The sequence below is a fragment of the Nicotiana attenuata genome, unplaced genomic scaffold (genome assembly GCF_001879085.1).
Source record: "Nicotiana attenuata strain UT unplaced genomic scaffold, NIATTr2, whole genome shotgun sequence".
In the NCBI taxonomy this organism is placed as follows: domain Eukaryota; kingdom Viridiplantae; phylum Streptophyta; class Magnoliopsida; order Solanales; family Solanaceae; genus Nicotiana; species Nicotiana attenuata.
In genome coordinates, this window is record NW_017673084.1 from 26,950 (window position 1) to 53,898 (window position 26,949).

Below are 26,949 nucleotides of genomic sequence, written 5' to 3' on the forward strand. Positions count from 1 at the left end.
CGAGATACATGAAATGGGATCGGGTTGCACGCCTGCAACGAGATATGTACTGACAGTGAAACCTGCTTTTATTTCCCTTATCCGTGTTAGAGTTAAATTATTAATGTTCTTTATTATTCTCTTGATATTTTGTTTTTGCCTGTTATCCCCTGAAGCATGTTTCCCCCTCCCATCCTTACTTGCTTATACCTGCTTTACTTTCCGTTGTATTTTATATAACTGCACAGGTTTATTTGATAGTCTGGTCCTAGCCTCGTCACTACTTCACCGAGGTTAGGCTAGGCACTTACTAGCACATGGGGTCGGTTGTGCTGATACTACACTCTGTGCTCTTTTGCACAGATCCAGGTTTCGGACAGCATTAGTAGTTGGAGGGCTTCCTTCAGTCCACCAGGAGACCCAAGGTAGACCTGTAGGCGTTCGCGGGCCCCGGCGTCTCCCTCTATCTTTATTCCCTGTTTCATTTCTCTTTTGGTTCAGAAACAGCCTATTGTATTTTCCTTCGGACTTTGTTTGTAGTGACTCTTAGACAGTCTGTGACACTGTGACACTGTATTGGACGTAGTATTGAGTTATAAACATTGTTGACTTCCGCTTATTTATTAAATCCCATTGTTATTGCATTGTCGCCTGGTAATTGTTAAAAGAAAGTAAAATGAAAGTGTATTAGGTAGTCAAGGCCTGGCTTGCAGCTCCCACTAGTAGGCGCCATCACGACTCCCGAGAGTGGAAAATCCGGGTCTTGACAATGCAGTGTGCATTTAATATTACAAACGGTTTGAGTAATGATAGAAGTATATCAAGCAATAAATAACAATAAATGGCTTTATTGTAAATAAGGAGAATGATTCACCTAATATTGAATGAGGTGGATGATTCTTCTTTCTGACAGTCATGAATGACAGACAAATTCTAAAATATTGGAACTGTTCTCGGATCTGATGAAAAATTATTGAATAATGGATGGTAGAATCTTATTAAAAAGGCAATGTTTGTATCTTTTCTAGGGAGAGAGTCTTCTTCTCAGAAAGTGTTCTTCTCAAATGAATATTACATACCTTCTCCCTGTATATCTTTTTCTATTTATATGGGACATATTCCCAATCAACCCTAAAAGTACAGTACAGAGAATATTCAATGGAATATTCTCTCAAATATCCTATTTACAAAAACTAGCCGTTAGTACTATGTTCTTGATACCTAACCTCGATCGTTATTGACCGCCCGGCTACAACCCCCACTGTTTACTAGTCGACCTCAGCCACATTATTTTCCATAACACCACTTTATGCTAAATTCTCTTGGGGCAGATTTTGGCCTATATAGTTACCATCTTCCTTCCCCTTCATTGATCAATTTCCCTATGTAATGAGAAAAAAGAAGATAGAAACACATTTACTCTTTCCTTTTATAATTTGGAGAAACGAGCGCTCAATTTTATACACAGATGTACATGGGTGTATACAGTCAAACCTCTATATAACAACTTCGTTTGTTCCGAAATTTTTTGGCTGCTATAGTGAAGTGCTGTTATAGAGGACATATATTATAACATAATATAATATTCAGTTCTTAGAATAACTTGGCTTTTATAATGAATGACTATTATACAAGGATGTTGTTATAGAGAGATCTGACTATATATATATATATATATATATATATATATATATATATATATATATATATATATATATATATATATATATATATATATATTTTATATTCAGCAGTACAGTTGGTATGCAGATTGTTGTTACCATATATTAAAGTTCATCTTATCCTTGGTTTGCCTAACAGCAAGTCTTGAACAAGTAACTAATCTGATTCCTAATTCTACTTTCGATATTACTAATGTAAGTAGCTATTCATCCTTTTCCGTCTTACTAGTCTCAGGGTACACGCGTCGCGTGTGTACCCTATATCAATAAGCATAGTTTTTTAAATCATGTTATTCGATAGTATATTAAAATATATTTGAGTTATAAAATAAAATCTAAAGGAAGAAAATTCAAGTTTCTAAAGGTGATGAATGTTAAACCCAAAGAAAAGTCCTCATATCAAAAGCAACAAAATCGATCCATCAAGTGTTATATCATAATTTATCGTTGGTTACATCACCCTGTATATGAACTTCTTTCATCTCATTGTTGCCGTTAACATTCATATGTTTGTTGGTTCGAAATATTAAAGGTATTTTCTTTGTTCAATAATACAAAAAAGATAACAACAACAACAACAACAACAACAACAACAACCTAGTAAAAATCCCACAAGTGGGGAAGAGAGGGTAGAGTGTACCAGACTTTACCCCTACCCCGGAGGGGTAGAAAGGCTGTTTCTAAAAGACTCGGCTCAAGAAGAAGCAAATAAACAATAGAAATACAAAAAAGATAGAGGAATAAATACACACATAGAAATATAACTTTTACGTAGTAAAGAGTTTTGGTATGTGTTTACCCTTAAAAATGGATAACAATTGAATTTATACGCGGTTTTAAGGATATGTGGATTAATCCAATACAAGTGATCAATAACGTTAGATAAGCAAACTAAAGATAAAATACATGGCCAAACCAGTTGTAGTATTGAGTTCAGGCTCGAATCAGAGCTTAACAATTAGTCTGCCTCCGATTCGGAGCCAAAATATATATGAAAAGCTATGAACAATAATCAGAACTTTAAGATAACTTAGAAGCTGAGAAAAATAGTTTATATTATCTTGATATGCATGTTACTATGTCTTTCTTGAATAAAAATCACTCCTTTTATATAGTAGGAGAGTTTCATCTCTAGTATAACTCTAAAAAGGGTAAAAATCTTCTTTTTCGTTAATCACTAATCTGCTGTCGATATGGGCCGAGATCTACGCCGCGATATCCGGTTGGGCACAAATATCACGGCCCTTTGTTCATCGTGTGCGAATATTTGGTAATGCTTTCCGAGGTCTTGGAGCTCGAACCGGATCTGGAGGGTGTGGTCTCGATGGCTCCTGTGGCAGGTGCTTTGTTCGGACTTTGGTACGAGAGTTTCCTAGCTTCGATTCTGATTCGTTGTAGTTATATCCTTGCTTTGCTTGCTCCACGGGGAAATCGGGGTGCTCATTGGCCCCATTTTTACCTGTATACAGATAGTCCCCTCGTTTCTTAGAGAGTAGTTTTTCCGAAACGATGAAAAACGATAGATGTTCTCCGATTTAAGCCAAGGAAAAACAACCACGGTTTGGTTTCCTCCGTACATTACAACCGAAACAACGACGAAGTCAAAATATCTCACCAGAAGCGTCTTTCTGACTTCGGACACATGTCAACCATCGGCTGGTTGCCTCCGAATGCAAAGCATCACGTGCTACCCCTATAAAAGCTTCTACCCTTTGCTCTTTTTCCACTTTCCGACCAAGCTTCCTTCGAATTTCCCAGTTATCATCAACTTCTTTCGAACTTTCATATCTTCCCCTTTGATCTTCAAATCGTCAGAATTGTTTTTGGGTTCTTACCCAATTTATTTTCAAATCTTCAAGTCTTCATACTCTTTTCTTCAGCCCTTAAACTTGCTCTCTCAAATCTCCATATTTTTTCTATAAATTGTCAAGATTTCTCAAATAGTAATGGATAAAACTTCTAAGCTAGTTCCTTAGCAGGCTGCCTCTTTATCTTCCCATCTAGCTGCCGGTACCGAAGAGGCCGCTCACGAAATGGTTGTCCTCGAGACGGCTACTCTCAAAGTGGATTCCACTAAGTTGGCTGCCACCGAACCGGCCTCCGTGTCCCCCTTGAAAAGCTTTATTCCCGAGGGTTGTTCAATTGCAGACGACTTCAAGATCGAGAAAGCCTCATCCAAACAAGACCGAGGTGAATGGGCATCGAGATATATATGCTCTGTCACCGAAGATACCCTCCCCACTGTTCGGAAGGACTGTAAATGGGGAGATAAGGACGTGGTAGTCCCCAGGCTTGAAGACAATATCACTACCTATGTGAATAAAACCGAGTCTTTTCGGTTCACCCTCGACCACCTACTCCGACTATGCAATCCCTGAATTTTCTGGGGAGGGGGGGGGGGGACTAATCAAGCTTACTCGCCGGACCAACAAGGCCCCATTTTTTAGCATTGACAAGGATCGAGACCGAGCCTGGTAGGGACGCTTCATTTGGATGAAGACCAAAGATTTGATTCCCCCGAGTTTATGTCATTCCCTGAGAAGTGGAATGCCTCTCGTAAGTGCAGCCTTTCCTTAAATGTCAATTTTTTTTCATTTTCTTTCTCATCATTTGTATTTGTGGTTGTGCAGCTGTTGCCCGGGTTCCAAATGTGGTCCTCCGGTTCGAGGAGTGGATTGAGGGCATTTGCAAGCAGATGTCATACTTTGAGCGCTCATGGCGCAAGCTTTCAAAGGGTCGTTGGGAGGCCCGTTCTCATGGTAAGGTTCTCTTTTGAATAGCCACCACCGTGCTCTTAATTTACATAACGCTGTCCTTTCTTCTTTTTTTGCACAGGTTTGCCTAAGACCGTCAAACTTAGGACGTTGGAAGGGGATGAGGACGTGCCCTCATCCGTGACCCTTCCATTACGGGACAGCCCGGGGCTACCACGGGATGAAAAGAAAATGAGGAAAAGAAAGTCTTCGGGCTCCCCGAGCTCCAAGGTGAAGCCAAAGAAGAGGGTGGCTCGTAAGCCCAAGAAGAGCACCAGCTCCCCGGTGCCGGATTCTGACTCACTTCTCTGGCTCAGGGATGAGTCTGAAGAAGATGATATTTTTGTTGCCATGGATCGACCATTATTGGGGAGCAGACCACAGCCAAGGGGCGGGCTGTGAGACCGACCTCCATCAGACTCAAGAGGTCCAGATGGAGACAGGGGTTGAGAACCCCGAGAAACCGCTTCTGCACCGAAGGAAGCGACCGGTGTAATAGAAATCATGGGGACACCCTTACACCGAGTCCATGCTTAAGGAGGCCTAAGCAGGAAAAGAGAAGTCAGGTGAAGGAGTCCACAGTGCAGACGACCCCCTTTATTCCTTCTTCGACGGTGTGGATTGGTCTACTTTGGAATATTTTTCGGGCTGGGGGACCTAGAAGTCCCAAAGAAGGATGTATCTTCGAAAGCTGGTGGGCTGAGTTCGAGCCCAAAGATGGTTAATTAGTTTCCCACTCTGAGTGAGGACCCTGGTCGCAAGAGAGGGGTTATTCTTACTGTCCCAAAGGATGCTCGGGTTCTATCTGCTCCCATGGGCATACACAGCTACCCCTGATGTTTGGTGATCGAGGAGGACTAGACAAAAATGAATGACGTGGACGTGTCGTGTCTTTTTAATAAGGTGCAGCATGCGCTGAACCGGGTAAGGCATCATTATGTCCTCTTGAATTTTACATAGGTTTGATATCTCTCACGACTTTCGTTGTTTAGTAAGCCTCGATACTTCACCACGAGAGCTTCCTCCGATATCGTACCGAGGTCAATCAGCTCGAGATCGAGCTCACGGAGCAGGCTCGAAAGAAGGATATGTACAAGTTCCTCAATGAAAAACAAGACAGGGTCGTCAAGGACTTTTAGGCCGAGCTGGATAGGGCTCAACAGAAAGCTTCGACCCTGAGGCGGGTACATGCCGACTTAGTCGAAAAGGTAAAGGTCTTTGAAGTTAGAAACGAGGAACTAGTCGTGGTGGCTAACGACAAAACCTCGCAGGTCCAACAGAAGATCGACCAGATCGACCAACTTCGAATTGAGATGAACGAGATTCAAGCCATGGCCGACGGGTGGAAGAGAAAAATGGACCTGCTGGCTTCAGAGAAGGAAACCGCCCAGGCAAAGCTAGAATAGGTAGAGGTCCAACTTCGGGTGGCAAAGGAGAAAGCTGACAAGTGGTCCCAACTAAACGATGAACTTCGAGCATAGCTAAGCTCGGCTGTCACAGAGTGGGAAGCCCTCGTTACAGAGTATGAGGTATTGAAGTCCAAGTTGGAGACAACCTCTGCCGATGCCGAGGAGATGGTGGCCCAATACAAGGCCGATGTCGAAGCAGCCGAGGCCTGCCTGAAGACCAATGCCGAATATATGAGGCGGCTGTCTCGAAGGGAGACCCTCGAAGTGATTCAGCCCGAGGCTTCGATCTGTCGGCCGATATCTAGGAAGTAATAAAGCTTGAAGATGAGGCAAAGAAACTTTCCAAGCCTGAAGGTGCCGAAGGCTCCGAGGGTTCTGATGGATCCGAAGGCTACGATGGTTCTGGCGACGAGTAGGGCCCCGGTAAAGACCAGGCATGAGTGCCTTAGAACTTTTTTAGTTCTTGTCTTGTGTATGGTTTTTGTTTATTTTGAGGCCGTTTTTGTTGGGCCATTGTATACATTCTGGAATATATAAAATTTCCCTTTCTGGCAATTTCAAGTCTCTACCTTTTTAGCATTATTTCATAATCTCTATTGTTGCAAATATTTCTAATGCCTTAGCATAGAATCAAATGTGGTAATAAGTCGTTCGTTTTTCAGAGGTCCGAACAGAGCCTGACTTTGAAGCAACTTTATTTGCTCGAGGCTTTGAAAACTTGGTGTGACCGGAAGTTTTCCCAAGATGCCTAAGTGATTTTAGACGATGTTTATACTGACGGTAACCTTTTAGTAGGTTTTGAATTTTTATAAAGGCCTTATGTTCTAATTATGAGCTTCGGACATCTTCGAGCTATTTATTAGGGTGGCCGTATCCTTTTGTATTTAGGCACTACCTAATAGGTTTTGTGCCACCAGGATTTGGTAGCCCGAGTAGGGGTAGCCCTTGGGTTCGACAGTCCCCGAACAGGAGTAGCCCTTGGGCTTGATAATCCTTGAATAGGGGTAGCCCTTGGGCTTGATAGTCCCCGAACATGGGTAGCCCTTGGGCTCAATAGTCCCCGAATAGGAGTAGCCCATGGGCTATTAGGATCCATAATTTAAGAGGAAAAAATGTGTAGTAGCAAGGCGGAAACTTTCTTTCACTTCTGTGTGCAAAGTAAGTGATCGAAAGCGTATAAAAGCTTGTATCACGGCTAGGGTGGACTGTGTGGGCACAGTTCACTTGACTGTTTGGCCCTTAAAATAAATCCTAACCTCCAAGCCTCCGCTATTCAAGTACAATGTTTCATTCTTTCCTTGCTAAAAACCTTAATACGAGGGTGATGGCTCCAATATTCGAGGTCGATCTTGAGAGGGCTCGGATACTGTTGATGTGCCCATTGACTCTGGTTTAAGACCAGCCTTCGAATCTAAGTTAGCATGATATTGTTGCCTCGTTAAAAACCTTAACGAAAACCCTATTTTTGGACAAAACCGATTCAAGGAAAAAAGAGTGCAACACGTGCTTTAGACCTAATTGTCATATTCTTCCTTCGCCATTGCCTGCAAGTGTTAGTTCGATTCATAATATTATTAAAAAGTAAATGAGGTCATACCTTAGCAGTAGTACCGCTTTAAGTGCGTCATGTTCCAGTTGTTGGGTAGGGGTACACCATTTCCCATTTCGAGTTTGTACGAGCCTTTGCCGGTAATTTCGACGACTCAATATGGTCCTTCCCAATTCGGCCGTTGGCTCTTCTGTTGTAATATCTTTCTATTCACTGTTTCTGGGCAGCCAACCGAACTAGGGAGGCCTCACGTCTTTTATGCAATAGCTCCAGGCTCGTGCTCATGGCCTCGCCGTTTGATTCTTTGGTCGCATATCAGAACCTAAGGCTCCGTTCCCCCACTTCTACCGGTATCAATTCTTCGGTACCGTAGAATAATGAAAACGGGGTGGCTCCGGTACTAGACTTCGAAGTTGTAAGGGTATTCCCATAAGACTTCGGGAAAAATCTCCTTCCATTTGCCTTTGGCATCAGTTAACCTCTTTTTCATATTTTGGAGTATGATATTATTTGTAGATTCTACTTGTCTGTTCCCACTAGGGTGATAAGGTATTGATAGTATCTGTTTAATCTTATGGTCTTTGAAAATCTTGTTCACCTTACTGCCGATGAATTGCTTCCCATTATCACACATGAACTTGGCCGGTATCCCGAACCGACATATTATGTGGTCCCAAATGAAGTCAATGACTTCTTCATCTCGGACTTTCTCGAACACTTGAGCTTCGACCCATTTAGAGAAATAATCGGTCATAAACAATACGAATTGAGCCTTACTAGGTGCCCCCGACAAGGGACCGACGATGTCCATTCCCCACTTCATGAACGGCCACAGGAACAAGATCGAATGTAGTAGCTCTCCGGGTTGATGGATCATCGGTGTGTCTCTGACAGCCGTCGCATCTTTGTACTAAGTCCTTCGCATCTTTCTCCATGTCGATCCAGTAATAGCCGGCCCTAATTATCTTCCGAACCAAAGATTCCGCCCCCGAATGGTTTCCTCAAGTGCCTTCGTGAACTTCTCTCGAGACATATCCGGTATCTCCAGGCCCCAAGCACATGGTGAGCGGTCCGTCAAATGTTCTTCTGAACAGAGTCCCTTCGGACATGCTAAACCTGGACGCCTTCATGCGCAGAGCTCTCGATTCCTTAAGATCCAAGGGAAACTTCCCAGTCTTCAAATACTCTATGCATTTCTTCCTCCAATCCCAAGTTAAACTTGTTGAGTTTATTTCGGCATGGTCTTCTTCTACTACAGATTTCATGAGCTGTGCGACTGTTCCTTAACTAAATTCATCATCATCAACCGATGGCCCCAAGTTAGCCAGAGCATTAGCCTCACTACTTTGATCTTGGGGCACGTGCTGTAGGGTTCATTCCTTTAATTGATGCAGCATTACCTACAATTTGTCTAAATACTTTAGCATTCGTTCCTCTTTTACTTCGAAAGCATTGACCTAATTTACCACAAGGAGGGAATCGCACTTAGCTTCGACCACCTCAGCCCCAAGTCTTTTAGCCAATTCGAGACCTGCAATCATGGCCTCATACTCGGCCTCATTGTTAGTAAATTTCACAATTCTAATAGACTGCCTAACTACGTTACCTGTAGGCGGCTTCAACACGATGCCGAGCCCGAAACCCTTTGTGTTTTAAGCACCATTCTAAAGAGGGTCCAGATTCTCGAGGAAGTCCCGAATATTAATAATAATTCCTTTTCGACTTTGGGCATTAAGGTCGGCATAAAATCGGCCACGAAGTCTGCCAAAATTAGTGATATAATGGCGGTTCGGATTAGATATTCGATATCGTACCTGCTAATTTCTACGGCTCATTTGTCCAACCGTCCCAAGAGCTCGGGTTTGTGAATAATGTTCCTTAGTGGGTAAAAGGTTATGACACATATGGGGTGGAATTGAAAGTACGATTTTAACTTTCTGGAGGCGCTTAGCAAAGCGAGCGCCAGTTTTTCCAGGTGAGGATACCTTGTTTCGGCCTCGCATAGAGTTCTACCAACATAGTAAATAGGAAATTGCATACATTCCCGGACTAAGACTCCACTTACCGCTACCTCGGATACCGCCAAGTACAGGTACAACTGCTCATCCGCCTTCGGAGTATGGAGAAAGGGTGGACTCGAAAGGTACTGTTTGAGTTCTTCCAAAGTTTGTTGCACTCCGGGGTCCAAGAAAAGTTATTCTTCTTCAATAGTGAGAAGAACCGATGGCTTTTGTGTGAGGACCTCGATATGAACCGACCTAGGGCGGCTATGCGCCTGGTTAGCCTCTGAACGGCCTTGACATTGTCCACCATGGTGATGTCTTCTATAGCTTTGATTTTATCAGGATTGATCTCGATCCCTCGGTTGGACACTATGAATCAAAGGAATTATTAAGATCTAACCTCGAATGCGCATTTTTCCGGGTTAAGCTTCATATTGTATCTCTTCAATATGTCAAAGGTTTCCTACAAATGTTTGAAATTGCCCTCTACTCGTAGGGACTTGACTAACATGTCGTCAATATAAACCTCCATTGATTTTCCTATATGTTCTTCGAACATCCGGTTTACTAGGCGTTGATAAGTGGCTCCGGCATTTTTAACCCGAGTGGTATTACATTATAACAATAGGTGCCGAATTTAGTGATAAAGGAAGTCTTTTCTTGGTCGCTCGGGTCTTCCGGATTTGGTTGTACCCAAAATAGGCGTCGAGAAAGCTGAGTATCTCGTGCCCGGCCGTCGCATCTATCATGCGATCAATGTTACGTTAAGGAAAGAGTCCTTAGGGCATTCCTTGTTCAAGTCTTTATAATCTATGCACATTCTTAATTTATTTCCCTTTTAAGGAACTACCACTATGTTACTAACCAATCCGGGTATTTAACTTCCTGAATGGAACCTATTTTAAGGAGTTTAGATACCTCATCTTTGATAAATACATGCTTGACTTCGGACTGAGGCATCCTCTTCTGTTTAACCAGGTGGAACTTCGAATTCAAACTCAGCTTATGAGTGGTTATCTTCGGAGGGATCCCTGTCACATCAAGATAGGACCAGGCGAAACAAGATATGTTAGTTTTAAGGAAACTAATGAGTTCGTCCCTGAGTTCGGGGGTGAACCCCATGCCCAGGTATATCTTCCGATTCGGTAGGTGTTCGATTAATATGACTTCTTCAAGTTCTTCGATCGTAGATTTGGTGCTGTTGATATTATCAGGATCTATGAACGATCTACAAACTCTGTAATCATCTTCCTCATTGACTCCTCATCCCTCCGATTTGACCGGGACTGGCATCAGTGATTGCTATTTAACTTCGTCTTTTCTGGCCGGCTCCGCGCTCTTTAATATCGAAACGGCGGGTACTGGGAGTACTTCATCGATTGCTAACATCTCCTTTACGGTCGCTGCTCTCCATACACTGTCTTGATCGCTCCTGGTGAGGGAACTTCAATTCATGGTGAAAGGTTGAAGGTACCTCCCTCATGTTGTGAACCCATGGTCTTCCAAATAGAGCGTTATATCTCATATCCCCTTCAATCACATAGATCTTTGTTTCCTGGATGGTTCTGACAGTGTTCACGGGTAGGGTTATCTCCCCTTTAGTTGTTTCGCATGCCATATTGAATCCATTCAACACCCGGACTGCTGACACTAGTTGGTCTTGTAAACCCAACTGTTCTACGACCCTTGATCTGAGGATGTTGGCTGAGCTACCTAGATCAATCAACACACGCTTAACTCGACATTTATTGATAAGTACAGATATTACCAGTGCGTCATTATGAGGTTGCACGATGCTGTTGGCATCCTCGTCGTTGAATGAAATGGTTCCCTCTAGGATATAATCTTGGGTGCGTTCCTCCCTCGTGATAGATACTTTAGTACGTTTTATCATTGGCCCTTGAGAGAAATCAACCCCTCCAATGATCATGTTGATGACGTGGTAAGGTTCTTCTTGTTCGGTCTGTTTGTTGGAGTCCCTATTCCTGAAGTGATTTTTGGATCGATCACTCAGAAATTCTCGGAGATGCGCGTTATTGAATAACTGTGCCACCTCTTCTCTTAACTATCGGCAGTCCTTGGTTCTATGTCCATGAGTGCCATAATACTTACACATCAAGTTAGGGCCTCTCTTGGTAGGGTCGGACTGCAATGGTCAAGGCCACTTGGTATCTTTGATGCGCCCAATGGCAGATAGGATACTGGAAGCATCGACATTGAAGTTATATTCCGATAACCTTGGTGACTCCCTGGCCCCGAGTGGCCTATCAAAACCGTGTTTGCTCATGAGTCCCCAGCTACTGTGGCCGCGATCATTTCTCTTCTCGTTTCTTGTAGGGATACACCTAGATCGTTAACCCTTCGACCTCCGCTATACGGTTGATACCGATCTCTGTTCGGTCTTGGTTCATGATCGATGACTCTCTTAGACCTGTCACTAGTTGTGATGGGATAAAAGGACCTGGAGGGGGCCCCGAGCTGATCGTCCTCGACTCTGATTTTTGACATGTACCTGTTATGGATGTCGGCCCAAGTTACCGCTGGGTACTCTATCAAATTTTGTTTTAACTATTGCGAAGCCAAGGAGCTTCGGGGGTTAATTCCTTGAGTGAACATCTGAATGGCCCAGTCATCCGCAACTAGAGGCAAGTCCATTGGTTCCATTTAAAACCTCGATACGAACTCCCTGAGCATTTCATTATCTCTTTGTTTTACGTTGAAAAGATCCGATTTTCTGGTCTCGACCTTGATAGCCCCGGCATCACTTTCACAAAGACGTCTGCAAGCATAGCAAACGAATCAATAGAATTTGAGGGTAAGTTGTGATACTATATCATTGCTCCTTTTAACAGTGTTTCTCCAAACTTTTTTAGCAAAACCGACTCAATTTCGTCATCTTCTAAGTCGTTTCCCTTGATGGAACACGTGTAAAAGGTCACGTGCTCATTTGGATCCGTGGTTCCGTTATACTTCGAAATATCGGGCATATGGAACTTCTTCAGGAATGGCTTCGGTGCCGCGCTTGGAGGAAAGCCTTTTGGACAAAATTTATTAGAGTCCAAGCCTTTCAAAATCGGGGGCGCTCCTGGGATTTGATCGACTCTGGAGTTATAGGTCTCCACTATTTTTTCACTGGCCTCAATCTTCTTCTCCCCCGGTTCCACCCGCTTTGTCAGTTCCTCAAGCATTTTTGTTATTTCGTGGTTGGTCCCGAGCTCAGCTTCACCCGGCCTTTCAATGACTTGCTCATTTCTTTGAGTGTTTTTCTGGAATGGTTCGAACTCGCTGCTGGGGGCGCGGCTTTGATTCTGTAGCTTTGCTATCGCTGGCTATTGGGCCTGTAATATTTTGAAGATCACCTGCAGATTGATCCCGTCTCTTTCACCTTCGGGGGCACCTCGAGTCATTGGTCAGGCTCCTCCAGGAACATTGTTCTCAGGGTCGATCGGCAGGTTGGCGTTGATGGCCACATGTGAGTTGGCATCAACTGGGTCTGCAACTGGGACTCCATTGGGATCAGTAGGGGGCACCTCTTTGCTAGGTACTATATTGTTGTTTTCGCCATGATGGTCAGACTCAGCATCTACGTTCAAGTGAGCAGACTGAGAATTTGACATTATTAGGTTGACATGAAATTAATAACAAGCGTAAAATAGAGTGTATTATGGAAATTTATATCAAACTACCACTATTATCCTTAGCCCCACGGTGGGCGCCAAACTATTTACACTTAAAAATGGATAACAATTAATTTGTACGTGATTTTAAGGATATGTGGATTAATCCAATACAAGTGATCAATAACGTTAGATAAGCAAATTAAAGATAAAATAAATAGCCAAACCAATTGTAGTATTGAGTCCAGGCTTGGATCAGAGCTTAACAATTAGTCTGCCTCCGATTCGGAGCCAAAATATATATGAAAAGCTATGAAAAAGAATAAGAACTTTAAGATAACTTAGAAGTAGGGAAAGCAAGTTTATATTGCCTTGATATACGTGTTACCGTGTCTTTCTTGAATAAAAATCACTCCCTTTATATAGTAGGAGAGTTGTATCCCTAGTATAACTCTAAAAAAGGTAAAAATCTTCTTTTTCGTTAATCACTAATCTGCTGTCAATACGCCGAGATCTACCCGTGATATCCGGTTGGGCACGGAGATCACGGACATTTGTTCATCGTGTGCAGGTTTGGTAATGATTTCCGAGGTCTTGGATCTCGAATCAGATCCGGGGGGCGTGGTCTCGATGGCTCCGGTGACAGGTGCATTGTTCGGACCTTGGTACAAGAGGTTCCTAGCTTCGATTGCGATTCCTTGTAGTTATGTCCTTGCTTCGTTTGCTCCACCGGGAAATCGGGGTGCTCATTGGCCCCGTTTTTACTCGTATACAGTATGATATAAATAACAACAACAACTCAGTAAAATTCTACTAGTGGGATCTGGGGAGGGTAGTGTGTACGCAGACCTTACACCTACCCCGAAAGAGTAGAGATACTGTTTCCGAAAGACCCTCGGCTCAGGAAAATAAAAAGAAAAAAGGAGATAATATTAGTATCACCAAGAAAATCATAGGAAAAATAGGAACATAAAAATCCAGAAGAAAGATGCAAAGCAAAAGGGACAGCTAGTAAAATAGGTCCTGCACTGAAAACTAAAATAGTAAGACACAACATTGACACTAGCTATCTTAGACAAAAACCCTACCAGACTAGTCTCACAAAGGTGCAAAGTAAGGCAAGACTCGACTACCTTCTAACCTACAACCCTAATACTCGACCTCCACATCTTCCTATCAAGTGTCATGTCCTCGGAAATCTGAAGCCCCGCCATATCCTGCCTGATCACCTCTCCCCATTACTTCTTAGGCCGCCCTCTACCTCTTCCCGTTCCCTCCATAACCAGCCGCGACACCTCCTTACCGGAGCATCTGGGCTTCTCCTTTGAACATGCCCGAACCATATGAGCCTCGCTTCCCGCATCTTGTCATCAATGGGAGCCACGTGCACCTTCTCCGGAATATCATCGTTCCTAATTTTATCCATCCTAGTGTGCCCCCACATCCACCTCAACATCCTCATTTCTGCTACTTTCATCTTCTGGATATGTGAGTTCTTAAGACAACACTCAGCCATACATAATGGCCGGTCTAACCACCGCTTTATAGAACTTACCTTTGAGTATCGGTGGCACTCTCTTGTCACAACAAGACTCCAGACGCTAACCTCTACTTCATCCATCCTACCCCAATACGGTGTGTGAATCCTCGTCGATCTCCTCTCCCTCCTGGATTACCGACTCAAGGTATTTGAAGCTGCCTCTACTTGGGATGACCTATGATTCAAGCCTCACATCATGCCCACTTCCTCTGGCTCAGCGCTGAACTTACACTCCAGGTATTCCGTCTTCGTCCTGCTCAATTTGAAACCCTTAGACTCAAGTGCCTATCTCCAGACCTCCAGCCTCTCGTTTACATTGGCTCATGACTCATCAGTCAGAACTACATCATCGGCGAATAGCATGCACCATGGCATCTCTCCTTGAACATGGTGTGTTAACGCGTCCATCACCAGGGCAAATAAGAACGGACTGAGCGTCGAACCTTGGTGTAACCCCATTACAACCGGAAAATGCTCAGAGTCGCCTCCTACTGTCCTAACCCGAGTCTTAGCCCCATCATACATGTCCTTAATCGCCATAATGTAGGGGACCAACACACCTTTTGCTTCCAAGCATCTCCAGAGAACTTCTCTAGGAACTTTGTCATACACTATCTCTAGGTCAATAAACACCTTGTGCAGATCCTTCTTCCTCTCTTTGTAGAGTTCCACTAACCTCCTAACAAGGTGTATATCTACGGTAGTAGAACGACCCGGCATGAATCCGAACTGGTTGTCGGATATAGACACTGTCATCCTCACCCTTGCTTCAACCATCCTCTCCCACACTTTTATGGTATGACTCAGTAATTTGATATTACAGCTCTGAATATCACCTTTGTTCTTATACAATGGTACCGCCGTACTCCGCCTCTACTCATATGGCATCCTCTTCGCTTTAAAAATAACATTAAACAACCCAGTTAACCACTCCGAACTTGCTCTCCCCACACACTTCTAAAATTTCACCGGAATCTTGTCTGGCCCGATAGCTTTGCCCCTACGCATTTTACGCATAACTCCCACGACCTCCTCAACCTTGATACGCCTGCAGTACCCAAAGTCACGGTGGCTCTCAGAATACTCCAATTCGCCTAGCATAATATTCCGATCCCCTTCTTCATTCAGAAGTTTATGACGAAGCGAGAATCATACCACTAGACCAAATGCCCATGGGTGACTACAGTATGAAAAAATATTTTTCAAAAATTATTTTCTTGAGAAGGGGTTATTTCTCGTAACCAATGCGAGAAAGTATATTTGTATAACAGTCATTAGAAATAGAGACATACGTGTAAGCTTTTGGATGCACTCTACTGAGTTAATTGACAGTTAAATATTTTTCTAATAAAGTTAAGACATAAGATATCGTTATTGGTCAGTGAAGCAACTTGAAGAATATATATATATATATATATATATATATATATATATATATATATATATATATATATATATATATATATATATATATATATACGTGCACTGCACATAAATATTTAGTCAGAACTTTATGTGAAACAACAACTAACTAAATTTAATAGCAAAATATTTACAAGATGATATGATCATTGTAAAGTAATTAACGTGAAAAAAATATAGCAATCATTTAAATGCTAAAAATTAGTGTCATTACATTAATAGAATACTTGAATTCAAAATAACATTGTCTTAACCTACAAAGGCGATCAAAATAATTAAAATTAGTAGATCAAAAATAGTTTTCATCGAAATGATCACCCTGCTCATCAAATATAACAAAAATAATAGCCACAATCATGTCAGAAAAATAATTACATGTGGCACCAGATGATTTGTTTTCCTTAATATATAACATAACATTGTTGAAAAGTTTTTTCGCAATTTTCTGGACATATATAAGAGTAATCCAATATATGGTAATCACATAAATCACATAATTGCTTCGAGTTCACACATTTTTACTTGAAATTATTATCGATAAATAGGATAATTTTGAAATTCATTCCACATTGTTTGAGTTAAAATAATTTTAGAAACTTTTCAATAAATCTCCACTATCTAAATATGTACTATCAAGAATAATCAAGAACTATGCGGACATAAAGAATAGTTACATTTAAAGGAATTATATTACTCTAATGCACTAAAAGTATCATACGTATCCTTCAACAAATCAGTACCTTAAACAATACAAATATTTATTTTATAGAAAAATAAATATTTGTTATCTAGAATAAAGTAAATATGAAAATATAGATAATTTGAAAAAAAATAATCTTAAATTCATAAACCTAATATCTTCAAAACGATATACGAAGATAAAATCAATACCTTATATTATGCAAACATCCTATTTGTTTGGAAAGTTCAAGTTAATTTTCATATTCTATATGAACATCGTAATATATTTTTGTTTCTGTTATAGAGTCGATCCAATCATTATGTTCCACTTACCTTACATTGTTTTAAACCAATCATCATGCATAATATATTAATAATATTACTCTAAAGTATTTTACTTTCTATTTGAATATAAATTGATGTAAATGTTGAATTGGAGACAATTCATGACACATGAGCATCTAATGAAAATAAATCAATCAAACAAAAAAATTTGTTAGACATCGTTATATAGGAGACTTGAACGAACTTGTTCTAGGAAACCTTGATAATAGGTGAATTTGACTATAATCACGCACCGAATAACCACCTTCTTGTGAACTTTAATGTGGAAAAATGACAACAAAATGCTCTTATTGGTACTTTTCATGATTTGCAGGTGATATAGGTGTAAGGAAGGCTAAGGAGCAGTTTGGAGTCAACTATTGATGAAAAAAAAGGCTAATTGTTGCATTTCCCAAGTGACCCATTCAAAACAGGCCAAATTGCCCGGGTACAGGGTCAACCGCGGTTCCACCGCGACCGCGGTGAAACCGCGGTGGAAGGTAGTCTCTGAAGAATGAAGAATCCGCGAGGGCGTTTGGCCGCGGTTCCACCGCGATTGCGGTGAAACCGCGGTGGGAAGCGTAAATTTCAGGGGCTAAAGTGTAAAACATGGGATTTTAAGTCCTAAACCCTATATAAAACAAAGGAGGCCGGCCTAGAACAAGAGGAGGACATATTTTGGACACAAATTAGACCTAAGGAGGCGGAGAGACACTACTTAAGGGTTAGACAACACCCTTGGAGGCAAGAACACATTGGGAGCAAGGCGGAGAATTCTTCTACAAGTTTTTCCTTCCTCTTCCTATTTTTCATTGTTGGTTATGACTTTTAGTATTGTAGTTTTACATACTATTATGAATAGCTAATTTGTTATCTAGAGTTTTGATAGAACCTTTTGTAGGATAAATTCTTGTTATGTTTTTATATAATTGAGCCATAGCTTTTCTCTATTTGTTCAACTACGTTTATATTCTAGTTGATTGAAGAGCTCTCAATTAGCTGTGCCTATTTAGTATGCATAACTCGGGAGAGAGTGCATATTTAGGTAATTGTTGAACAACACCACTCCCAAAGTATATGAGGGATCAATAACCGAGGGTTTAAAGGCAGGATTAGGGATAACGAATCCTTGGGTGCGATCTGAAGTGAGCTGTATTAAAAGCCAGCTAGCGTAGCTCGGGAGAGTGCGTCTAGTAAATTGTCGTAATTACTCGGGAGAGATTTACGGTAATAAGAGTGCTCATGATCGGTAGAGAATACTTAGGCGAAATTATAGAAGACATAGCGGGAAGGATTCCGACAATTGGGGAAATCATAACTCTAGACCTCCTTAATCTTTTCTCTAACCCTCAGTATCGTTAGTTGTTAATTTACTATTTTAATTTGTTAGTTAATTAGTTAAACACAAGAATCTTAATATCTATAAGTTAGGAATTGTTCAAGCTTGTCTTCTTGGTGATAGTGAACAGCTGTAGCTAAACCTTAGTTCTCTGTGGGATTCGACTCCGGACTTGTAAACCGGATTATATTTGCAACGACCGCATTGTCCTTTTTATAAGGCATAGTTGGGCGTGATCAAATTTTGGCGCCGTTGCCGGGGAACTAACGGTGTAGTTGTAGGTGTACATATTGCTAGGTTTCAAGTTTGAACTTTTATTTTATTATTTGATTTTTTTTATTTTAGTTTTATTTGTTTATTTGAGAAACATGACATCATGGAATTATGAGAATTTTGTTGTTGGTAATTCTACTTTTGATCCTCCTTATGCATATTGTGAAGGAAACCACCCAGGGCAAAATTATCAAAATATTCCTGAGAGCGAGTTTTGTGCACCAACTCAATCTTATGTGTGGAATGTGTGTGATATGTGTGGTGGTCAAGATGGTCACTTTCACGGTTGTGCTTATATTTCTTACCTTCCCCCAACCCCTTACTTTGATGGTTCTTCTTTTTCTGGTGAAGTTAATAGGAACAAAGAACCTAGGGAAGCTGACCTAAAGAAGCTCGAAGATATGTTAAAGTGCATTTTGGAACAACAGAGTAAATTACTACTGCGGATAGAAAGGCAGGAGGAAACTATTCACAACTTGAAAGTTCACATGAGTCAACTAGTTGAAGTTTTTAATGCTCAACAAGCCAATATTGTGAATAGTATCCAAGAAGAGCGTGGATTAGATACAGAAATTGATGAGCTAGAGGAGGAGGCTAGAGTAGAACACCAACAATCAATCACACTAGATTTTGAGGATGTCGATGTTGTAGAAGAGATACTAGAGTCAACCAAGGATATTGAGGATACATATTTAGTTGACTCTATTGTCATTAGTGTTGAGAATGTAGATAGTCCCAATGTTCATGTAGTTGAGCGCATTGGTCCTCACTCCAAGCATTTTTCCACATTGTGTTTAGATGATGATATGGAAATAGAGTCGTCCGAGCCATTTGAGGAGTCGAGGAATGAGGAACAAAGTGCTTACATTCTGGAATTCTTCTTGCCAGAAAATCGGGATTACACACCTCATCTAAAGGCCAAGAAGTGCAGAATACTACATTATTTTATTGGGCCATCCAGATTCGTTCCACCACCCCAGAAGCATGATCATAGAGCAGAATCAAAACTTGGGGTCCAATTCATAAGTTCAAAGTGGAGGCAGAAAGTGATTCACGTCGTGCCGCGACGTTAAATCAAGCGCTCGTTGGGAGGCAACCCAGCTTTATTGCTTTCTTTTATTTTTTTATATTTTTTTTATTATATTATTTTTGTAGTGTCAATTTTTTTATTTTCTAGGAGCATGGAAAGCAAAGGTATTGGAAGGATGCATCAGCAAACCAAATGGTTGGAACTAAGTGTGAGGTACCCACACGAAGGACCAAGCTGGGAGAAGTCTGAGTACCCCATAAGTTGCTAGTGCTTCGGCCTTTGGCCTACCAGGGAGTTTCTTTTACCCTCTTGTATGTATGGGTGTGCATTGGGGACAATGCACAATTTTAAGTGTGGGGTGAGGAGATTGTCTGGGTGATTTTTCATGCTACTTTAGCTGTGTTTTTTTTTTAAAAAGATTGGACTTTTCCTGATGACGGATCTTCTAGACAGTTTTCTTGAGGGAAGTAAGTCTAAAGAAAATACCAAAAAGATTTTTTGTTTTGTTAGGAAGTGTAGCAATTACCCCTTGGTTTTTCTTTAAACCACGGTTCTTTTCCAAGGGTTTTATTTGAACCGGGTGTAGTTAGTTTTTTTTTTTGGGAATAGGAGCCATTGTGTTTTGTTTTGAAATGAAGCAATATCTCTTGACTTTCAGAAAAATTTACTTTTTGAGTAAAAGATTAAAGCATACCATAGAGCATGTAGCATCATCTTGTTATGTTCATTGGCTATCTATATAAACTCAACCGATTATTTTACAGTTTTTATCAGAATTATGAATCACTTTATTTGGCGAATTACTCATATGATCTACAAGATTACAATTACTTTGTCAAACTTTTATTTTCCATCATTTTCCAGCATAATTATCAGAAAAAACACGTAGGCGTAATACTTGAGCAGAGTTTGATATAGTCTAGATTGTAAAATTCACTCAAATACATTCGAGTATATTCTATTTATCCATATGAATAACACACTTGCTGATCCAATGACTTAGAAAACCACTTTTGTTTGAATATTATTTCATGTACAATCACTTTTTCTTATGATGTAATACTTGATAGAGTAGATTACTGTGTCAGAATTAATATGAACATAATGGTATCAAATTTAACACTTTAGATGCACAAATATAAAATTAAGATTAAAATATTGAGTAATATACTTACCAATCGAGACACGGGAAAAACTACAAGAACTCTTGGACCATTCAAATTTAATTACAAACGACCACCAGCTTCTATTCAATTGAGTTCATTAGGCCGATCAAACTACAACCAAAAATAATTTGGGAAATCAGCATTAATTAAGAATACATAAAGGAATAAGAAGAAAGAAAAACCAAACCATGTTAGGAGAATAACGTAAATAAGGAGCACTAAAAGAAATAAAGAAGAGAAGTTTTTGACATTATTACATCCAAATACAATTGTGGCAAAAGGCACCGTATAACCCTTTTTATATTGGTAAGAGATGATTTAAAGTTTTCTTAATTACGTGGGACTGCTGTGGCCTTAATTAGAACTTCAACAATAAGTAGGACACTTGTTTTGATTGGTATAAAGATTTCGTGTATAATAGGATGTGTTTTTTGGTGTTACGATTTTATCCATCAGGCAACTATACTTTTTTAAAATATAATTTAACTTATGGAGGGTATAAAGTCTATCAATATTTTAAGGATATTTTCGTCGTTCAACATTTAGCGTGAAATATTTGTGCTTTTATAATAAAATATATATATATATATATATATATATATATATATAGATATATATATAGATAGATAGATAGATAGATAGATAGATAGATAGATATAGATATAGATATATATAGATATAGATATAGATATAGATATATATAGATATAGATATAGATATATGCATGTGCGTATTTTTTGGGGTGGCGAATATAAGATATTTACACAAAATCTGGATATTACATATATGTATAGCAGAATTTCTAAAATAAATATGTGAATAGTAATTATATGCCAAGCAACGAAAAAGTCCTTATGTTTTTCATCATCTCTTTTGAAGTTTAAATTGTAGAATGCTTATGAACTTTTAACGGTAAGTATTGCTTTTTCATGCTTTTCAAGGATTCATAATGTGTAATATTATGTCTTAAAACTAACAGGATTATAAGGTTAATATCTAGAATTCCGATTATGCACTTTTATTATAAGTTATTATGCTTAATATTATAAGGTTATTTTTGTAAATCGACGTTGTATTAATGCTTTTATAATAATATAGATATAGATATAGATAGATAGATAAATAGTTTTAAATATAGATTACACTTGTTGAGTTATCAGGAAAATTACAGTAATATAGTCCACAAATTTTTTATGCAATAAATAAAAAGTTCAAATATCCAATTTCTTGGAGTGATGATGAACCGTGAACAATAAAGAAGGAAAAGGTAAAGAATATTTAAGGGAAAAGGATCAATTTTACTCATGTACTATTAATGAGAAAATTACCCTCTATAGCCCCTTAAAATTTTAAGAGAAATTTTCGTAAAGCACTATCTTTTAGTAGTAATTAGCCATTTATAGATACCATTTGCTGTATTACGGATTATAGATACCTTTTCTGTGGTTATATGATGTATTTGATGTATTTAAGCTATTGTATTCATGAATACAACGTGAATCAGGGAAGTCCAGCTAATCAGTAGTTGTATTCGAGTGTATTAGCCTGTATTCATGGCATGAAACATGGGATTACAGCTGGACAGATTATTGTATTCGACTGTATTCATGGCGTGAAACAGGGGATTACACTGTTTTTAAACGGAAAGTGTATCAATTAACATAATAGACTACTAATATAACTCAACAAACTCAATTATAACACACAAAATTTGTATTTTCGGTTATAAAAAAGATTCTCAACTGGAAAAACCCCAAAAACATAGCAATCTTCAGAGAAATTATATAATACATCGGAATACATAAATTATATTAATTGAAAAAATATATGAATACATAGAATACAGCGGGATACATTGAAATACAATGAAAAAAAAGACAGTGAATACAATGAAATACACGGAATACAGCGAGATACATGAATTACAATGAAAAAAAAATACAATGAATACAATGAGATACATGAAAATACAGCGTGATACGTTGAAAATACATTGAAATATATTAACAGAAAATCAAGTTGCTCAGCCCCAAACTCCGTCGTCTTTGCTCAACAACAAACCCTAATTTCCGCCTTGTAGCCAAATAATCCTTTCATCTTCAAAGATTTTCCACGCTCAAACCTGGAGGAAGTGACTACTTCAAATCTATGTACCTCCACAAGTCTTAGAGATAAAGTCCTAAATCAAGCAACCATTGTCTACGTGATCTTTGGCTCCGAACTTCTTCATCCCTTCCATCATGGTGGAGGCGAGCTCGTTTGTCCCGGTCCCCGTTATCTTTTTTTCCAGATTCATATCTTTTTTGTCTTCTTTCATCTCTCCTATCATCATATTCCTTTGAAGTCGGTACATCATCATGCTTTCTTGATTTTCTCTCAGTATCTTCGATCTTCTCTCCACGGTTTGTTGTCGTTGTGCGTTAGAAGGAGGAGGAGAGCGGAAATTTTAATGGGATGGGGAAGAGAATGTGATGTATCAAAGTAGAGAGAGAAAGAAAATAGTGTAACTGATTAGCATATTTAGTGGCTTAGGGCTAGGAGGTAACCAAAATTAAATATTTTGCTATAAACCTTAAAAGGTATCTATAGAATATAATTTTTTTAAATGGTATTTATTTAAAATAAATAAGGTGTTAACCTTTGCTATAGGAGGTAAAAATTCCAAATTTTAATAGCCCATGTTTTTTCCACTTACATGAAATGGCCCTTCGGCCCAAACAAATTACATTTAATAGCACGAAATGTTTATTTTGTTTATTTTTTGTATAATGACAGTCTATTTTGTATAATGGCATTCTGTTTAGTATATATTTCGTATAGTGACAGACTATTTTGTATAATGACAGTCTAGTGTATATAAATTGTATAGTGACAGTCTTTTTAGTATATTTTTGTATAGTGACAGTCTATTTTGTATATATTTTGTATAGTGACAGTCTATTATATATAAATTGTATAGTGACAGTCTATTTTAATATATTTTTTATATAGTGACAGTCTATTTAGTATATACATTGTATAAAATTTGTATATAGAGTGTATCGTGCATCTTGCAATGTATATCAATAATATATTATTAGTGTATCCCGAGCGCTTTTGTGTATCCAAAGTGTATAGATTGTTCTACAATGTATAAATTTTGTATATATAAAGTGTATCGTGCATTTTACTACGTAGTGGTGTAGTAAAATGTATATATGAAAGATTTTCTAGAATTTAATATTGTGTTAAACTAGCTTTCTTGTGTTTTCCGTATGTCCATGATTATCAAAATCTTCTAAACTGCAATAATGCATTAAACTTACGTCAGAGGCGGCCCGCGAATTTTATGGTGTAAAGCCAAACTTTAATGAGAGGCCTTAACGTTTTTAAAACAAATATTAATATCTTATTTGAAGTCTATTTTTCTAACTTTTTAAGATGCAAAGTTATTAATAATTTTCTTCTAATCAATTTCTTTTAATAAGTCTTTCTCAATTGACAATATAGGTCGAATTTGTTTTCCTTTTTTATACAACTTCCTATATAATTTTACTTTTTCACTTCACAGAATTTCTTTTTAATTTATATATAACCTATTAGGTATAACAAAAAATGCCCCCCACAAATGTGAGGCCTAAATTAAAGCAGCTACTTTACCTGCTTTAGGAAAGGGACGCCCCTGGCTTATGTAAGGAATCTGTTAATGAAAATTAAGCCTCTCGCTTTAATTGACGAGACCAAAATTTTGTGGTAGTGATTAGATTTAAGTAAACATCTACAATATAATACTCCTAGCTAGTTTGCTCGAGGAGATATAGTGATAAGTGAAAAACACACATCCGACCCCTCTTCTTCCAATTCTTTAGACTTCAAATGCTGATTTGTTCCTGGACTTTTCATGAAACTATGGTGATGGAATGGATCTGCAGAAGACCTCCGACTTGAATGTCATCCGCTATAATTGTATGGATCAATTTTATTTATATCCATGAATTGACCTATTATCATTTGAAATCTGGCGTCGGGATTGGAATGCGGCTGATGGGGCTTTTTGTTTCATCAGCTAGCTATGCAATGAATTAATTTTTGGCTAGTGACTGTTAAAAGTTTGGCCCGAGCGGCCAACAATGGTAAAAGCTCATTAATTGTTGGCCGTTCACTAATCCTTTGCGAAATGAGATTAGCGACAGATTTTTCTGTTTAGCTACAGAATCTGTCTGTCGCTAAAACCTGTTTTTTTAGTAGAGAACTGAGGTTGTTGCAGGCCTCTGATCTCGCAATTGCGAAATCAGACATCGCAATTGCGACCTCTGAGGGGTTGGCATTTGCGAGCTTCTCATTGCAAATGCGAAGAGAAGTTGTGCTATACAGTCTTCACAATTGCGAAGAATTCTTCACATTTGTGAAGTAAACCTGGGAGGGGCAGTGATCGCAAATGCGAACATTTTGTCGCATTTGCGGAGATTCAAGTTCGCAATAGCAGCAAAGATGTGAAGGACCTCGCATTTGTGAGCTTCGCAATTGCAAAGCTCAGGTCGCAAATGCGACATCTGCAGCTGTGTAAAACCTAACTTAGACGGGATTTTCGCTCATTTCTTAAAATTTTGAAACCAAGAAACCCTCTAGGCGATTTTCCAAAGACCATTTCTTCCCCAAATCATAGGTAAGTGATTCTTAACTAGTTTCTTTCAATCTTTCACTTTATTTTACAAGATTTCAACCTAGGATCTAAGATTTTCATGGTGGAATTGGGGATTTTTGGGTAGAAACTAGGGGTTTCAAAATTTTGGGATTTAGACCTCAAATTGAGGTCGGATTCCAAACCAATTGTATATTCGGGCTCGGGGGTGAATGGATAATCGGGTTTTGGTCCGAGTTTCGGGTTTGGACCAAGCGGGCTCGGGTTTTGACTTTTGTTGACTTTTTCAATAATGGCCTAAATTGAATTCTCATCGATTGTGGGTGATTCCTAAGGTTTATTTTGAAATGTTTGGTTGGTAATTTGCTAGATATTGTTGGTTCGGAGGCGTGTTTGAAGGGAAAAGTTGTGATTGAGCTTTGAGTGGCCTTGGAGCGAGGTAAGTATTGTGTCTAACCTTGACTTGAGGGAATTAGGAACCCTCGGACTTTGTGTTATGTGAATTCCATGTGAGCGTTGTATATGCAAGGTGACGAGTGCTTATACGCCGCCGAATTATCTATTTTTCCCTGATTTACTACTTTACCTTAACTGTTTCCTTCCTGTTTTAATTGCTATATGCTCTAGATGTTTACCATGCTTAACTAATACGTGTTATTCAATATCTTTTTCTGTTAACCATGTTAGCTCACTTCATAGTTCCACCAATCCCCGCTACTTGCTTAATTTGACTTGTTTGTACCTATTAACTGTAAATTGCTGATTTGGTCTCGCCGTGTAGTATTATTTGTGTAGATTCTAAATTGCACAAGGTTCCTTTTCTTGGTTCAGTTTGGTATCTATTTATTGTAAAGGCCTTCTGATTTAGCCTGTTGATTTTATTGTGTACATTGACTGTTTGGTATTGAGGTTGTGGTTATCATTTCCTGTTGGATGTGTAATTCTATATTGTATTTCAATTATTCTGTCATTATTATAGACTGCGTACAGGTTTTAGCATAAGTGACTCGCCTTAGACTTGTCATTATTTTGTCGAGGTTAGGCTCAACAGTTATGATAAGTAGGGATTTGAACCGCTTATTTGCTCTCTTTTACTTGTGTTTTAGCTAAAAAATGCTTAAAGGTATTCCCGGAAACTAACGAAATGTGCTTACTTGTAGGAATATTGAAAAACGAGCCAAAGAAGTCAAAATCAACTCATAAAGGAGTCAAAAGTGAACAAGAACCAAAACTGGGCAAAAAGTCTAGCAGTGCGAACCGCACAATTCTAGTGCGGCCACAGAAGGGAGATTCAGAGTGGTGTTTTGGCCAGCTCAGGGAGTGCGGACTGTACTGAAATTGTGCGGCTGTAGGAGATCAAGTGCGGCCACATCCATTATTATACGGTCCGCATGATTTAAGACTCAGAGAGCTGGAAAGTAAAGGAGTGCAGACCGCATCACTTTTATGCGGCCGCACCCACTTTTATGCGGACCGCAGAAGCCTGAAGTGCCAAGCCCAAATTCCTAAGACTGCGGACCACACAATAAATGTATGGCTGTAGAAGCCCATTGTGTGGATC